General features: G+C 42.4%; 1 protein-coding gene across 1 annotated transcript in view; it reads left to right on the top strand.

Annotated features, from left to right (window-relative positions):
* The window catches only part of Mrtfa (myocardin related transcription factor A), a 184,837-nt gene that overhangs the window by 73,483 nt on the left and 95,820 nt on the right, over positions 1–15,534 (top strand). The window contains exon 2 of the mRNA XM_006979182.4: positions 623–884. The gene's annotated coding sequence lies outside the window, so the exon portion shown is untranslated. The remainder of the gene's footprint in view (positions 1–622; positions 885–15,534) is intronic.

Raw genomic sequence — 15,534 nt, 5'->3', positions numbered from 1 at the left:
TTCATGGTGTTTGTGGGAATGCTTTCAGCACAGAAAAGAAGAGTTTTGTGTTAATATGCTAGTTCTGTGATTGAATATCCTTGTAATGGTTGGCTGACCCATCACCAGACAGACATTTTTATATTCCTTTACAAAGTAGTTTTCCTAATTCCCTACCTTAGATATGATGATGCATTATGCTAATTCAATGCCTTGTGACTATTCTGTCTGTGTTATTTTTCATGATACTTTCTCTTGATTAGCATTTCCTTTTATCCCATTATATGTGCATGTGTGTTGCTTTTATTTTAACTGTATGTTGTCCTCTGAGTTAATTGAAGGCAGTAGCAAACTTGAAATCTGCGCTCTAAGAGTTTAATAACCGTGCTCACTTACTTTATAAAAACCTTTTAAACTGGTTGCAGCAGTGAATGCCTATAATCCAAACACATGGGAGGCTGAAGCAGGAGCATCACAGATTTGAGCTTTGCCTGCACTATGTAGAGAGATGCTGTCTTAAATTTTTGAGCATGTTCATAGTATGCTGTTCCTTAACCTCGAACATTGGTATTCCATATATGCTCAGCAGTTCAGTTTCTTCATTGAACCATCTAAACTTGCTGTTTTCTTCCCCAATTTCTAGGTTGCCATCACGAAAGCCAAGGTGGATTTCTCCAGTGTGGTGTGCCTGCCCCCTTCCGTCATTGCTGTGAATGGGCTGGACGGAGGAGGGGCTGGTGAAAATGATGACGAACCCGTGCTCCTGTCCCTGTCTGCGGCCCCCAGCCCCCAGAGCGAAGCTGTTGCCAATGAACTGCAGGAGCTGTCCCTGCAGCCCGAGCTGACCCTGGGCCTCCATCCCGGCAGGAACCCTAATTTGCCTCCACTTAGTGAACGCAAGAATGGTGAGTCCTTAAGAAATTCCTATATTGCTTGCTTTGAACCAGAGTCTCCTTGATGATGTTACAGATCCTTGTCTTAATTCAAGTCTGGTGAAAATTTTTTGTCTTCATATTTCTTTTTTTTTCCTTTTGGTTTTTTGAGACAGGGTGTCTCTGTGTTGCCCTGGTTGTCCTGGAACTCACTCTGTAGACCAGGCTGGCCTCGAATACAGAGATCAACCTGCCTGTGCCTCCTGAGTGCTAGAATTAAAGCTGTGCACCACTACTACCCGACTAAATATTTCTTGTAAATAGAGAAACAGTTTATTTTAGTTGAATTCAACATTTCCTACCATGGTATACTGTAGCTGCTTTAATTTGCCTTCCTGCTGCTCTGCCGATTCCAACCCATTCTGTCCATTAAATTATCAGTTCAGCAAATACTTGTTGAGCATCAGCAAAACAGCATCACCACTTGAGGATCAAGTGTCAGGAACATTTCACATCCAAACCATTACATGTCACAGCCTAGCCTGTGACCCCACCTAACTTAGACAGGCTCAGGACACTTCATGAGACTACAGTTGGGCAGAATGGCCCAACATAAAGCTAGTAGATTCAGAAAAAGGGTAGTGGCATAGGTCTGCTTTTGTACCACCATAAAGTAAAAAATTGCAAATTGAACCATTGTTAGTTGAGGAACTGTGTGTTCTTCTACAATCCATGTTTATCATTTGATATTTATTTATCTTATGAATTAGTAATATATGTATTTTATGATCTAATTTCTTAGTCACTTTATAATTTCCCTTCAAAATACCAGCCTTACCTCTATCTTCTGTGTTGATACATTGTTTTAATTAGTCTTATCTAATAGGATGGTCTTTCTCTGTTTCTTGAATTGTTTTGGCTGCTCTTACCCATGGTTTTAAGGTTACTTAATTTCTGCAGACAGAACAATAGCAATAAAAAAGATACTTTTTATCAAAGAAACCTTAAAATAGTAATAGAGTTTTGTGATGAACATGTTTGTTCTCCTCTTAGAGTATACCACTACCCTTTTAAAACTTTATTTTTATTTTATGTGTGTGTTTTGCCTGCATGTATGGATGTGCCCTGTATGTGCCTGGTGCCTGCAAAGGCTAGAAGAGGGCTATCTGATCCTCTGGGACTGGAGTTGTTAATGGTTGTGAGCCACCATGTGGGTGCTGGGAACTGAACCTGGATCCTCTGCAAGAGCAGTATGGTGGTTTGAATAAGAATGACCTCCATAGGCTCCTATATTTGAATACTTAGTCACCAGGGAGTGGCACTATTTGAGAAGGATTAGGAGTTGTTGTTGGAGGAAGGGTGTCACTGGAGGTGGGTTTGAGGTTTCAAAAGCCCAAGCCAGGCCCAGTGTCTTTCTCTTCCTGCTTCCTATGGATCTGGATGTCGAACTCTCAGCTGCTTCTCCAGCACTATGTCTGCCTGTGTGCTCCAGTGCTTCCCACCATTATTAAACTGTAAAGAAGCCCCAGTTAAATGCTTTCTTTTATAAGAGTTGCCTTGATTATGGTGTCTCTTCACAGCAACCGAACAGTAACTAAGTAGCAAGTGCATTCAACTCCTGAGCCATTTCTCCATCCCTCTACCATTGACTTTTTTGGAGGGTGAGAAATCGGAGTTAGACGGGGTCTCATTGTATAAGTGGGCTGGCCTTGTTGGTCCTCCTGCCTTAACTTAGCCTCTTTTTTTTTTTTTTTTTCCCTAGAGTCAGGGTTTCTCTGTAGTTTTGGTGCCTGTCCTGGATCTCACTCCATAGACCAGGCTGGCCTCGAACTCACAGAGATGCACCTGGCTCTGCCTCCCCAGTGCTGGTATTAAAGGTGTGCGCCACCACCGCCCAGCCTGCCCTGCCTTAACCTCTTAATTGATATGATTACAGGTGTATGCCACCTTGCCGAGCTCTGCCTCCAACATTCCACATGTATTTGTCCATCTCTTTTATTGATCCATCTTATGTGTCTGATACATTTCAAAGTAAGGTTCAGACATTGGTACACTGCTTGTTGCTGAAATATAGCATCGTATGTCTTCTTATTGAGTTGTCACAGATTAAACACACTTTTTGTAACTAGTATTTACAACTGAGAAATGATAAAACATTACCAAAACCCAACTCCCACTGGGTGGTAGTGGCCCACGCCTTTAATCCCAGCACTCGGGAGGTAGAAGCAGGAAGATCTCTGTGAGTTCGAAGCCAGCCTGGTCTACAAAGTGAGTTCTAGGACAGTCAGGGCTACACAGAGAAACCCTGTCTTGAAATAAAACAAAACAAAACAAAACAAAACAAAAAGCCAAACAAAGAAAACAGCTCCCTTGTGCCTCTCCCCAGCCAGTGCTCTTTTCTCTCTGCTCACAGGAAGTTATCGTCCTGGTTTCTGATGTCATCATCTAGTTTCACTTTGCTCTGTTTGTTTAATTACTTGTTTATTTGTTTGGTGATGGTGGTGTCAGCATGTCACCCAGGCTGCCAGAAACTCGGGGCTCAAGCAGTCCTGCCTCAGCCTCCCGAGCCTGGGCCCCTAACCCGCTGTGCTGACATTGTACTTCGTTGTTTTGTATCTAGAAACAGAACCACCCTGCTTGTCTTCTCTTGGCTACTTTACACATCTTTGAAATTCATCTTTGTTGTTTGTGGCTACAGTTTCTCTAAACAGTTGGTAAACGTTTTGATTGTTTTAATTTAGTGATACTATGAATCATGCTTCTATAAAACTCACTTCTTTTGGTGTATCTATTAGAATTCTAGGCTAAACTATATAATTTATAAGAAAATGGGGAGAATTTATATTTAAAAATACATGGGTCTTTGGCCAGTGGTGTGGCTCAGTGGGTAAAGGCACCAGGTGTCAAAGCCTGAGGACCTGAGTTCAATCCCCAGGACCCACATGGTGGACAGAGAGAGGACCAACCCCCACAAGTTGTCCTCCGGTCATCATACACATGCGTGCACTTACACACACCAAGTAAATCTAATAAAAACAACTTATGTATATGATGCATGTATGTCTCTTTGTGTCCATTCATTAGTTTTATATCTGGTCATAGGTGTTCTCCGTACTATCTTAGCCTGTTTACAAGCCTCTGCAGAAAGATCATGTAAATATATAGTTAGATCTACCGTCAGATATGGTTTTTGGTTGATGTTATAAGTGTTATTTTGTGAACTATTTTGTTTGAAACCAGAATATAGAAATGCTAAACTTTTTAAAAACTCCTGTTCTCTTTCCACATACATGAGCTCATTGACATGCACTTTTTTCTGTTCATCCTATCATCTCTTTTTGTCCTTCGGGGTTCTGTTCAGACATTAGTGCAGATTCTTTCCTAGGCCATGCTTAAGTTAGATGCCTCCCTTTTCTTCTGCTTTGCTCTGTTGCCCTTTATCATCACACTTCTTCACCCTCTACCGTAATCAGAATTCTCCATTCAGCAATGGTAGTGAGCCTTTGCAAGTTGGTATCACTATTGTACCACTCCCCAAACCCTGCAGTGCCTTCCCAAGAGGTTACGGTCAACTACATTTCTGCATTGCGGCCTGGTCTCTCTCTGACTTCATGTCTTGCCACTTTGGCCCAGCCGTGCAGACTGTCTTGCTATGTGTTTCCCCCTTCCATCCTCCTCAGCCCCCTTACCCACTCGCTCCTCTCTCCTATTTATTCTGTCGTGCTGGGGTCAAACTCAAGGCCTCCTGCATGCTAGTCTAGTGCTCTGCCACCGCCACTCCCCTCCTCAGTTCCCTGTGGTGTTGCCGCACAAACATTCCCCAGGGACTCCTTCCCTCCCCATGTTCTCTTAACAGCACCCCTATTCCTCCTGCCTTTTCTTTTATCACCTGTCATTTGTGTGTATTTATTATTTGCATTCTCACTTTTGATAGTACATCTTATAATTTTATTTTGTTCATTGATACATGGCCGACTGTTGGCTTACAGTGGACATCCAAGCACTTACTGGGTGGGTAAGTGAATGGTTCATTTCTGCTTTCTAATGGGTAACAACTCTTTTTTGTTTTATTTTAAGACAGGGTCTTACTGTGTGTGTGTGTCCCTGGCAGGCCTGGGACTCCCTATGTAGACCAGGCTGGCCTTGAATTCCTAAGAGTTCTGCATTTCAGGTGCTGGCATAAAAGTCACACACCACCAAACCCAGCTACAATAACTGGTTTTTACATGTAGAGTTTTTAGCAAATTGTTTGGGAAGGGGCCACCATAAGATTTTTGTGTGTTCTTTTTCTCATTTTTAATGCCCTGTTTCCAGATGAAGAGACGTCAGCTTGCTTATTTGATAATGGGGGGGGGGGGTTTCATCTAGAAGGAAAGGTAGAAGAGAGAAAACTAGAAAAGGGGCTGGTGAGATGGCTCGGTGGTTTAGAATTCCTACTGCGCAATCCAGAGGACCCGAGTTAGGATCCTAGCACCATGTGACCAGCTCTGAGAGATCTGACACTCTCTTCTGGCCTCATACACCTGCACACATAAATGAAGTAAATTCAATACAGTAGGAAAGATGAGGGTTCCAGTGGAGCTATAAGGATGAGTCCTTGGTGCTGGCTCTGCCTTGGTGGGAAGTAAGGATGGTGTTCCTCTGAGGGAGGAGGAATGCGGTGAAGGATGGCAGGCAGCAGACTTAAGTAAACCGCTGTGCCTGGGCTGTGTGTGGAGGAAGTAAGCGCGGATGAAGAGGCAGTAAGGCATCTCAGTGGGGCAGAAGGCAGCTGAAGGTGTTGGGCAGAGGTGGGGGTGGGTCCTCAGCCTGTCTGTCTGGACTTTCCCCCTTAGGTTATATAGTCAAGTCTTTGTCCTCATGTTCAGACTCCCGAGAGTCACTGTCCGTCATTGTCTTTACTCTCCACATCCTAGAGATTTCACTACTGCGCTTTCATCTCAAACTGCCTGTCAAGTTCATCAGTGTTGTTTTTGTTGTGGATGGAGCAGGCCCCTAGTCTTATCCTACTGATCTTTATGCAGAGTTGGACATGACCAGCCATTGCAGACATTTTAAAGCCTTGACTTTTTCACTCCATCTGTCTGTACACTACCTTCTCTGCTTGGAGTTTTTACCCTGTCTTTCTCCTTCCTCCTTACATTTCATTCCTGTGAGCATTCAATCCTGAGTAAGAGGTTGGGTGTGCTGGTGAGCAGACACTGCTAGGTTTACACATTTGTAGGGAGGTCAGGGTTGGAGTAGAAATGGAAAATCCCTGAAGAGACTGTGATGTGAGAACGGATGGCATTTAGCTCAGAGGAAGTCCTGGAGTTTGATAGGTGCACAGCTGTACTGTGTGTGGAGAAGTGAAAAGTGAAATTGGTGTCTCAGATGTGCTTCACTGAAGATGTCTTATGTGGAGAGCAGTGGGTTAGTAGGAGTCCTTACCGGCAGTTGGTAGTCAAGCTCGTGACATCTGTTTACTGAAGAGTTGGCGCCCTCAGGTCAGTGGTTCTCAACCTGCCTAACTCTGTGACCCTTTACTATAGTTCCTCACATGGTTTCGTTTCTACTTGATAACTGTAGTTTCCCTATTGTTACAAATCGTAGTCTAAGTATCTGATATGTGAGCCCCTTAAGAGATGCCTTTGCTCACTCGAGACTTTGGTGGCCTAAACTGGGAGAAGTTGGTAAGAAAAGTCCACGGTGTATGTTTCCATACCACTCTTTTATTTTCTTTGAGCTGAGCATCTAGGTCCTAAAGGACACATTGAAAAGCCTGTGGGTTGTGTCCACCTTGAGCTTGGAGAAGCCTGGAAAGCCTTCTCCACGATGCTCCAATCTCAAGAAGTTTTAGCACTCAGTAAATGAATGTATTATAAGTTTATTTTACTAACTCTATATTCATTCCTAAATAAATCTGTTGGTTAGTTGAAATGTATATGACTGAAATGATTTTTTTTATTCCTTGTTTGCTCATCATAGCTAGTATTCCATAATCCTGTGTACATTTGTGATTTATCCATTTTCATTACTGTGTATTACATGCTTTCATGGATTCCATAATAGAAAAAAAAATCTGTCTCATCTGACTGTCCATCTGCCCGTCCATCCGTATGTGTATGTTTGTGTGTGTGACTCTCTCACACACATGTACATAAATAAATAAATAAATAAATAAATAAATAAATAAATAAATAAATAAACAAAATCTTCTTAAAAATCTTTTTCACAAGCTGGTTGTGGTAACACACACCTTTAATCCCAGGACTCAGGAGGCAGAGGAATCTCCTGAGTTTGAGGCTAACCTGGTCTACAGAGCCAGTTCCGCAACAGCCAGGGCTCACTGTCTCGATAGATAGATAGATAGATAGATAGATAGATAGATAGATAGATAGATAGATAGATAGATAGATAGATAGATAGATAGACAGACCGACCCATCCACTTGTGTATATTTGTATTGTTCCGAGTTTCAGACTATTGGTGTCTTTATGTGTCTTGGTATGTATGCAATCATACATCATAATATACTGAGGATGAACACTTTGTATTGTTACGTAATTGCTAAATACTGCTGACCATTTCTCAGCGTGTGCCGCTCCAGCTGTGCCTGACAGCTCCGACCGCCGCTCCTTGGTCTTGCCAGGCTGCTTTCTACAGTGTCTTCCTCTGCTGGCTTCAGAAAGATGTCATCTCTTGATTCCCTTAGGTCTGTCAACCATTTGAGTTTCCTCTTTTGTAAAGGAGCAAGTTCAATCTTTCTATTACCATTTTTCCTTGATGACTAAAAAGAGTTCTTTAAATATTCTGCATACAAAATTGCTGTTGCCTAGATGTTTGCAGATATTCTTTCCCATGTTGATTTTTTTCTTTATAGTATATTTTTAAGATTTTATTTATTTATTTTTTAATGTTCATTGGTGTCTCGCCTGCACGTGTGTCTGTGTGAGGGTGTCGGATCCCCGTAACTGGAGTTACAGTTGTGAGCTGCCATGTAGATGCTGGGAATTAAACACAGGTCCTCTAGATGCCCTTAACCATCTCTCCAGCTGAGCCATCTCTCCAGCCCATATAGTATCTTTTTTTTGTTTGTGTGTGGGGGTGGTGGGGGGGTTTGGGGGCTTGAATTCAGGATCTTAGACATGCTGGGGAAATGCTTTACCGATGAGCTACACCCTCGATCCCTCATAAAGTATCTTTTGATGAAAATTTTCCAGATTTAATATAGTTGTTTGTTTTTTCTACCTATTATTGCTTGGTTTTAGGGGTTTTGTTCTGTTTGTTTGTTTGTTTGTTTGTTTGTTTGGAGACAGGACCTTTCTGTATAGCACAGGCTAACCTTGAACTCAACTGCTTGTCTGTCTCAGCCTCCTGAGTCCTAGAATTGCAGGCCTGGTTGTAACTGGGTCCTTTGTAATTAGTTTTGTGACTTGTGTTTCTGGAAAAGTTTTGGTATGGGCTAAAAATAAAGCCCCTGTTTCCCCCTCGGAAGGATTGCCATTTTCTCAAGACTCTCCTTTCTCCACTGCTCACAAAGTGGCGTTTTTTTTTTCATGTGCAAGGATTTACTGATACGTAGGTGTGTTTCTGAGTACTGTGTTTGCTCCATGGGTCCTTCAATCTAGGCCTGCTCAAATTCCTCCTAATTTGAGTTATGCTAACTGGTATAAACCATGTTACATGGGAAAAGCAACTCCTTCTACCTTGTTCTTTCCAAGAGTGGATTTCTTATCTGCTCTTTGTTTTTTGCATTTCCTTTTGAATTTCAATATTGCTGTAGGGATTTGGTTGAAATGACATTTAAATCTGTAAACTTGGAGACCTGATATTATTCTAGATTATTGCCCTGTGACTACATTCTCTGGTGTGTTAGAGTTCTATATGAAGTTCTGTCATTCCTTTGTGGTGGTCTTTCATGTGTTTTCTTCCATTTACTTTTCCCTGTTGGTTTTGTGGCACTGAGAATTTAACCTGAGGCCCTGCATGCTAGCTTTAGCCTCAGCCCTCAAGTGTTTCCTCTGTTTAGATACTGTTGTAAATGTTACCTTTTCTTTGAGTTCCCTTTCTCCAGCTGATCCCAAATATCTTCCGGAAAGAGAATTTATGGTCTGCTTTCTAGGCTGCTGGGCGGGGTGGGAAGAGCTATATGAAAGAGAATGGAAGTGGAACGATGACATTTATTCCCTTCGAAGGGGCTTTTCCTTCTCTCTGTGTGTGATTTAAGAAGTCCTCATTTCTGTTTTGCATGTTTTTACAGCCAGGGGAGAAAGGGCCAATCTTGTGTGTTTTTTCCCAGTAAGGGGACGCCTGTGTTCTTTCGCACCACAGTGCTGCACAGGAGGTACTAATTAATTATTGAGAGAAGTAAAAGTCTTGAGTGGGCAGTTTCAGGTCCAAATTATAATATTTTCTTGGGGAAAGAAAAGAGACTTTTAAAACTATGTTCCCCAGGAAGCCTCAAGGATTTTCCAGATTTAGTCTCACTTGAAAATGTCCAAATCTCAAGATTCATTAAATGACTCTATTTATAAAGTGACTTAGAGATTTTCCTAAACTACTTCAACCCAGTCTTAAAGATAATCAGGTTTCCATCTTGTTCATCAGATGTTGAGCCAGGCGCCCAGTGAACAGATACCAGATAGAGCCCCCAACTCCAAAAAAATAGACAGTAGAGACAAAAACCCCAGCTCCTCAGAGATGCGCCCCACATCCCAGAGAAACCTGCCGTCAGCCTCTGGTGCTCTTCCTCCAGTGTCCTTACGCACTAGTGCTGTTGGTTTATGTGCTGTGTCCTGCTCCATTCAGCCTGTAGCCTAAGATTTTTCATATGCTGTTGAATATTTTTAATCTTCTCCCCAGTTGGGTATTTAAAACTGTTTGTATTTTTTACATGATAATGGTTTGATTGAACATCTCTTAAAGCTCGTGTGTGTGTGTGTGTGTGTGTGTGTGTGTGTGTGTGTGTGTGTGTACACTATTTCCTTAAAAATAGAAATACTTAAATTGTTTGACCATTTTAATGTTGAAAAATTTATTCTGGGACTTCTTTCAATTGAGTTCTAAGTATTAGAGAGCAATGAACAAGACAGATGAGGATCTCATTGTCATTAACTTACAGTTGAATGAAAGAGAAAGATTAAACAAGTTATGTAAACCAATTCATTTATATTCTTTGGTAATTCCTTTAAAAGGTGAAACACAAGATGTTAGGATATCAAATTCCTAGCAAGGGGCATCTGCACATGTGTGATATATTCTCACACAGACACATATATATAAATACTCTTTAAATCTGGTTTTATCATGGAATATTTTGTTTACTCTGTCTATGGTGATTGAGAGTTTTGCTGGGTATAATAGTCTGGGTTGGCATCCGAGGTCTCTTAGTGTCTGTATAACATTTGTCCAGGACCTTCTAGCTTTCATAGTCTCTATTGAGAAGTCTGGTTATTCTGATGGGGTCTGCCTTATATGTTACTTGGTCTTTTTCTTTTGCGGCTCTTAATATTTTTATTTGTTCTGTATGTTTAGTGTTTTGATTATTATGTGGCAAAGGGATTTTTTTTTTTTTTTTTGGAAATAGCCTATTCGGTGTTCTATAAGCTTCTTGTATATTTATTTATTTATTTATTTATTTATTTATTTATTTAGTATACAGTGTTCTGGCTGCATGTTTGCCTGCAGACCAGAAGAGGGCACCAGATCTCAATGCAGATGGTTGTGAGCCACCATGTGGTTGCTGGGAATTGAACTCAGGACCTCTGGAAGAGCAGCCAGTGCTCCTAACCGCTGAGCCATCTCTCCAGCCCAAGCTTCTTGTATCTTCATAGGTATTTCTTTCTTTAGGTTAGGCAAGTTTTCTTCTATGATTTTGTTGAATATATTGTCTGTGCCTTTGAATTGGTATTCTTCTCCTTCTATCCCTATTATTCTTAGCTTTGGTCTTTTCATGGTGTCCCAAATTTCTTTGTCATTTTGTGTTACGACTTTTTTTTGTCATTAGTGTTTTCTTTGACTGACGAATCTATTTTCTCTATTGTGTCTTCAGCGTCAGAGATTCTCTGTTCCACCTCTTGCATTTGGTTGGTTATGCTTGCATCTGTAGTTCCTGTTCATTTAGTCAGAATTTCTATTTCCAGCATTCCCTCAATTTGTGTTTTCTTTATTGTCTCAATTTCAATTTTCAAATCCTGAACTATTTCCTTCATCTGTTTAATTACTTTTTCTTGGTAATTCTTTGACTTCTTCCAATTTTTTGTTTGTTTTTTCTTCTATTTCTTTAAGGGAGTTTTTCATTTCCTCTTTAAGGGCCTCTATCATCTTCTTAAAGTCATTTTTAGGATTTATTTCTTCTGCTTCTTCTGCCTTGGTATGTTCAAGTCTTGCAGGTGTAGAATCGGTAGGATCTGATGTTGTCATATAGGTCTTTATGTTGTTGCCTGTATTTTTGCATTGGCGTCTATTCACCTCTTCCTCTGCTCGGTGCAGGCGGTGTCTGTATCTGAAGGCGCCTCTCTTGTTCCAATTGATAGTCTTGGTTCACTAGGAGTTCTTGGTCGAATCGCTGCTGTTGGGCTCTGTTTCTCCGGGAGCAGCTTAGTCCAATCAGTATTAGTGGGTTCTGTCTCAGGGAGCAGTTGTTCCCAATTGGTGCAGGGTGTGCTTATGGCTCCAGTGGTTGTTAGGTTTTTAGGGGTTGCTTTTTTTTTTTTTTGGTGGGGGAGCAGGGAAAGGTAGCTGTCTGGTCCCTGGGACTCCGATGTGTAGGGCCTAGGGGACTGCCAGTCCGGAGATGGGGGCTTACCTGCTCCCAGTTGGTGTGGGGTAGGCTTATGATTCTGGTGATCTGGTTCGGTGGCTGGACGGCGCCTTCTTTTGTGTTTTCAGGTCGCGTTTTTCTCAATCGTCAACTCCTCAGCTGATCTTGTTTCTTCAGACTGCAGACTGTAGGATTCTGAATCCTCTCCCTAATGGATCTCAGCTGACCAGGTTGTTCAGTAGGGCAATCTCACCAACACTTCCAAGTTGTTGGGTTTCGCAAGATCGGCAGCTGGGCCCTGGGTTGGCCTCAGGCAGAGTGTTCTTGGATCCATTCTGGTCACGTCCCATGGAGATGGCTACTTCCCCTGGTGCTGGAATTAAAGGCGTCCCTGTTCCAAGCTCTTAATCTCCATGTTTTCACTAACTCCTCAGCGGGTAAAAGCTCAGTTTCTGGTCTTTATTATGACCGCGTCTCTGCTGCCGCTCTGCCTGCCTCTGCTGCTGCCCCATAAATACTCGTAAACAAATAAAATAAATCAGAAGAAATTAACAGCAACAGCAAAAGAATCAGTTGCTAACAAGGATCATTTTAAAGTAGGCAAGAGTGGACCCGAGCAGCATAGTTAAGAAGTTACCTTGGGGGCTGCTGCCTGAGATCTATCCTCAGGACCAGCATAGTCCTGCAAGTTATCCCCTGACTTCCATATAAACAAAAGGAGGAACATTGCAAGTGACTCGTGCTTATCACCCAGCCCTCAGGAGGCTGAAGTAGGCTACAAATTTGAGTCCAGCCTGGGCGACAGAGTTAATACCCTGCCCGTGAATGAATGAATGAATGAAGAATGAAAGTTACTGCTTCTCAGAGTTAACACCTTGTATATGAGAAGGAAAAGTTACTGGTGTATGGGGAGTTGATGGAGTCCTGAGTGAATGTGTGCTCTTGACATGGGCATGGCCGTGTCAATAGCCCAGTGCTTCAGACCTGTGGGAATGACAGAGCCTTCCCCGGGTTAGACTCACAGCAATGGCAGAGCCTCCCTCTGGTCCAAGTGCAGGTGTCTGTGAACAGTCGAACACTTGATCAGTGTGCGCAGAACCTACCAGAGTTCCTCCTCCCCGTGACTGAGACCTGAGACGACTGGGAGACCTACTGAGTTTAGCTAGCATGCCTTCCTCCGCGTTCAGATGTGTACCACACCTGCCTTCTCGCTCAGCAACATAAACTTGCTGAGTTTCTGGGCTGCTGCTGGACTGTTAAAGCCCATGCCTACCTAGTTTTAGATTTTCTGTACATATGTCTGCCCCTCATTTTCTCGTCAACCATAAAGCTGTGCAGGTCTTGGCACTGCTGAGGAGAACTACAGTCTGTGACATATTTTTGCCCCAAGGTTTAACTTAACTTAGATTGGGGTTCTGTATCTAACTCCCAATAACTGGAAATGAGGAGGGGTAGAACGGTGTATATATTAGTGCTATGGGAGAACAGCAAATCCAAAATGTGGGGAGGCGGCCTACATTCTTCATGAAATAAAGTGCAAGATTAAAGAAATGTAAGGGACACATCGATGAGATGTGTTGACACCTGTGAACCCTAATTTGAATAAAACAATTAAAAATTTATGAGATAACTGGAAAAATTTAAACACTAGCTAGATAGTTGATCATATTAAGGGATTAAAAATATTTTGGGGCCAGGCAGTGGTGGGCACACCTTTAATCCCAGCCCTCGGGAGGCAGAGCCAGGCGGATCTCTGAGTTCGAGGCCAGCCTGGGCTACAGAGTGAGTTCCAGAACAGGCACCACAACTGCACAGAGAAACCCTGTCTCGAAAAACGAACAACAAATGGTGTTGTAGCACTACAGTTACACTGGGTAGTTTGTGTTTTTTTTTTTTTTTTTTTTTTTTTTTGGTTTTTCGAGACAGGGTTTCTCTGTGTAGCTTTGCGCCTTTCCTGGAGCTCACTTGGTAGCCCAGGCTGGCCTCGAACTCACAGAGATCCGCCTGGCTCTGCCTCCCGAGTGCTGGGATTAAAGGCGTGCGCCACCAACGCCCGGCTTGTAGTTTGTGTTTTTAATGAATAGACAATTAAGTGCCTGGCGTTGGCTTTGGAACGGCACATTGTTGGTGAGTGCTCTGTGGTGGTGGGGGCACAGTGGGTCTCCCACACAGTAGTTGGAACAAGTTTGGCCACAGGGTGCGAGTGTCCAGGTAAATGATGGAACATAGACAGTTTATCACACAATTCTCTGCCGTCTTTGTATGTGTTTAGATTTTTCTGTAAGTTAAAACTATTTGCATACTTTGGGCAACATTTAAAGGCCTACAGTGAAGCATTGGTTGAAGGGATAGAATAAAAAGACTGGTTTTGAGGTAATCAGTTACATTTGGTAACTAATTTTGCATTTAGTAACTCATTAGTGGTTCAGGGCTGAGCAGTGTATAAGTTCATGGTTTGGGATCTATGTAAAGGAAAAAGGAAAGGCATCTCTTGAGGGGGTGGTACAGGGTGACGATACTGGAAAGTTTTGCTTTTGGACATACGTGCTTAAGATAGCTAGGTAGAGTGATGTCAGAGTCAGATATGGGGTGAAATTTAGTTAAAACCTTCAGGAAGAATGAGATTGCCGGGGATGTGTGAAAGGAGGGAAGGGTGTCCTGAGACAGCAGAGGAAGAGGAGTCATTTGGGATTCTGAGGAGGAAGGCGAAAGAGGTAGGGAAGAATGTGTTTGAGGGAGGGGAAGCCTCCAGGAGGTGTGGCCGCACTGACCCTCTCCTAGGCCTCATCTAGTGTAAAGGCCTGTTGGTGGTGCTGCTCCGCCCCTTTCCTTTTCTCTCCTTTCTTCCTCCAACTCACAGCCTCACTGTGTAGCCCAAGGTACCTTAGATCTTCCAGTCTTTCTGCCTTGCTATATGAGTGTTAGGTTTTGAGTCTGTGACACTGCTCTGTTTCTTTCAGATTTTGAAGACTTTGAGGGGTTTCTCGGCTGATGGGGTAGGAGTAGAGAAAACATGCGCAATATGCAGTTATTTTATTATAACATTGTTTAAATGTTTTAAATAATTACTAAAACTTGTTAAGCATTTGCGAACTATACTGATACCTGTAGTATAATGTCCCTTTAGTGAATTAATAGATCATGCTAAATTTGCATTGATTAGCTAGAGAGCCATGCTTAGAAGCAAAGCTTTTATTTTATTTTACATTTGGTTAGCCTTCATTCCCTTGGTGCTCTTAGCCCAGTGTAGAGAACATATACTTTAGTTTTGTATGCTTTATCAGTATATTTTAGTTCTGTTTTTATGAAGTATTACCAATTTACACAAAATTTGTGAAACTCAAGTTTTCAATACTTTGAATCCAAAACTTTGGAACTGGGGGGGGGGGGCGAGGGGGGCGGCACTATCCTAAAGTCTGTTTGCACGGTGATTGTGGATGTGTAGATGTTTATATTAGTCAGGGTTCTCTAAAGGAACAGAACTTATAGAATGAATGAATGAATGAATGAATGAATGAATCTATCTGTATCTATGTATATATATATCTATGTATGTATGTATGCATGTATGTATGTGTCTGTCTGTCTATTACCTACCCACCCACCTGTCCACCTACCCACCTACCCACCTACTCGTCCGTCCATCCATCCATCCATCCATCCATCCATCCATCCATTTATCTTATCTATTGGGGATTTATTAGAGTAGCTTATAGGCCGTGGTCCAGCTAGTCCAATGATAGCTGTCTACCAATGGAAGGTTTAAGAATCCAGTAGTTGTTCAGTCCGTGAGCCTGGATGTCTCAGCTGGTCTTCAGTATGCTGGAATCCCGAAGAAGTAGGCTCTTATGCCAGTGAAGGAATGACTTGCTAGCACGAGTGAAAGCAAGCTCCTTCTTCCATGCCCTTTATAATGGCTGCCAGCAGAAGTATGGTCCA

The sequence above is a fragment of the Peromyscus maniculatus genome, chromosome 20 (genome assembly GCF_049852395.1).
Source record: "Peromyscus maniculatus bairdii isolate BWxNUB_F1_BW_parent chromosome 20, HU_Pman_BW_mat_3.1, whole genome shotgun sequence".
NCBI lineage: Eukaryota > Metazoa > Chordata > Mammalia > Rodentia > Cricetidae > Peromyscus > Peromyscus maniculatus.
This window is presented reverse-complemented; position numbering and strand designations above follow the sequence as displayed.